Genomic DNA, 2,375 nt, shown 5'->3' with positions numbered 1-2,375 from the left:
GAGAGTATTTTATTACAGGCTAGATTTCCAGTATTTCCATGAAACTGCAAGTATCGATGGACGATTGAACTAACGTACAATATCATTGATATAACAAAAATATTTCGTAAGCAGAAAGAATGTAAGAAAAAGTTATGAAAAACAGAAAACAGTTACAATACAAAGGACGTTTGAATGTAAATTAAACCAAACTGTTGCAAATAGTTTAAAGCCAGTTAGGATGTGACATAAAAAAAATAATTTACTGAATTTAGATTAAGCAAAACGAGCTAATGGTTATAATGTTAGAATAAATATTAACATTTAACAGTAAATAATAGGATTGACCTTTTTACGTAACAAAGAAATGGTTTTGATATGTACACGAATCAGTCAGATAGACAGTTAGTCAGAGAGACTGAAGAGTTTAAACTGGAAGATATTAGTTTGGAATAAATTTTATCTTGCATTTGAGGAGCTTCAAAGGGCGCATCGTTTGTATGCATCGAGCTGATTTGTTGAGACCAGATAACATTCAAGTGAATGTTCAGGGTGGAACAATAAAAGTGTCGACCTAAAGAAAACAACATTACAACTTTGTTTTAAAACATTTATTGAAAACACCAATTCGAGTAACTTGATTATGTAGTAGAGCTGACATCTCTCCAATGTAGCCACCTTCAGCCTCAATCACTGCCACGAAACGGGTATGGAACTGGGAGCATGCTTTTTCCACTCACACCAGCAGGAGCTAGGCGAAAACTCGGCAGATGGCAGCGATCAAGCTGGCTTTGGTGTCGTAGGAGGTCATGTTGGTGCTATTCTCGACGTATGACCAAACAGAATAGTCCAGTGGGTTTAGGTCGGGGGAAGACGGGGGCCATTGAGAGAAACAAGCCTTGGTCTCTTTGGACTTTAGGGCCGGCACTGAGCCTTGCTGCCACACCCAGGGTCTGCCAGCGGCCTTCTGATTGTACCAGGGGATCACCGCATCCAGGTTGGTGTTGACTATCAAGCCGACTTTGAAGATTTGAGGTAGCATGATGTGGCCTTCACATGAAACCATACTAAAGATGATAACTGTGGCCAGAAACTTTGGTTTCATCATCCAGGGCAGTTTTCATTTTTGAGAGTGCTGACAAGGATCCTATTGTTATTACTTGGATCAGTAGAAAGCATGAATTGTACAGCATCTTTGATCTCGTTTGCGCATTTTCAGACATGATAAAAGACGCCTGTCGCTCTTGGGATTGGTACACAACCGGCTAACTAGTAGATGGTCTGCAACAAACAAAGAAAACATGTTTTCATCAAATGGAAATGGAATCGTGTTCTAGGCCAACAATTTTATTGTTCCAGCCTGTAGAGATGATAGAAACTAAAGAAAAAAAGCAGGGAGGGGGTAAGAAGAGATGAGATTCCTTATCATCATCATCATCATCATCATCATCATCATCATCATCATATACGTAAAATATGAGTCATTCAGACAAAGTGAGGAGTTTGAGCTACAGAAAATATTAGCTTGGAAGAAATTTTCTCTTGCTTTTTGGGAATTTCAAAAGCTCATTTAGTAAAAGTTGGATAAATCTTGACACGTTGCCCAGTCCGAAGGGAATCAGAAATAAAATGGTGTGAACTGTTGCTAGTTGTCCTGTAAGCATAAACCGCCGGAAAAAAAGGAATAGTGAAAGAAAGTATGTGTTGCTGTTAAAGAACTGCCTCTCGTACGTTTATTGTATTGTTTAATAAAGCGTAATTTAATGTGTAACAAATGCACACACGCACTCATGCACTCACACAGAAGACGAACAGAAGCATATATGCTATACATACGGTTAAGAGAACAGATCAAACATACATCACAAAGACACGTATCATGAACGATATATTGCATATACATTTGAAGAGACACTGTGGCGCATATATATATATATATATATATATATATATATATATTACTATAATAATTTTTAAATACCTACATACACTAGTGTTGCATCTTTTCGAGAATCATCAGTGCAGGGTGACACAATTACTGTGGATTAGGAGATTTGGACCCGACCATGAAGCTATCTCTGACTCCATTAGCAAACAACTAACATCACGGCCAACCTCAACCACGAGAAATATCATTGAATTTTAAACATTTAATTTTTTGATATGTAACATCCGTCCAGAGTGATCTAATGATGACAAGATCATGATCTGCGCATGGAAGCTTCGGTAACCGCTTTTCATTTCAACTATAAAGTGCAAAACAATAAAAGCCGGGTTCATAAAGGGGTTGATATTATTTTTACAATAATAATTTTTAAATACCTACAGACACTAGTGTTTCATGCTTTCACGAATCATCAGTGCAGGGTGGCGCATTTACTGCCGGACAAGGCATT

The sequence above is a fragment of the Euprymna scolopes genome, chromosome 16, assembly GCF_053919585.1.
Source record: "Euprymna scolopes isolate OS-2025 chromosome 16, ASM5391958v1, whole genome shotgun sequence".
NCBI classification, from domain to species: Eukaryota; Metazoa; Mollusca; class Cephalopoda; order Sepiida; family Sepiolidae; genus Euprymna; species Euprymna scolopes.
This window is presented reverse-complemented; position numbering follows the sequence as displayed.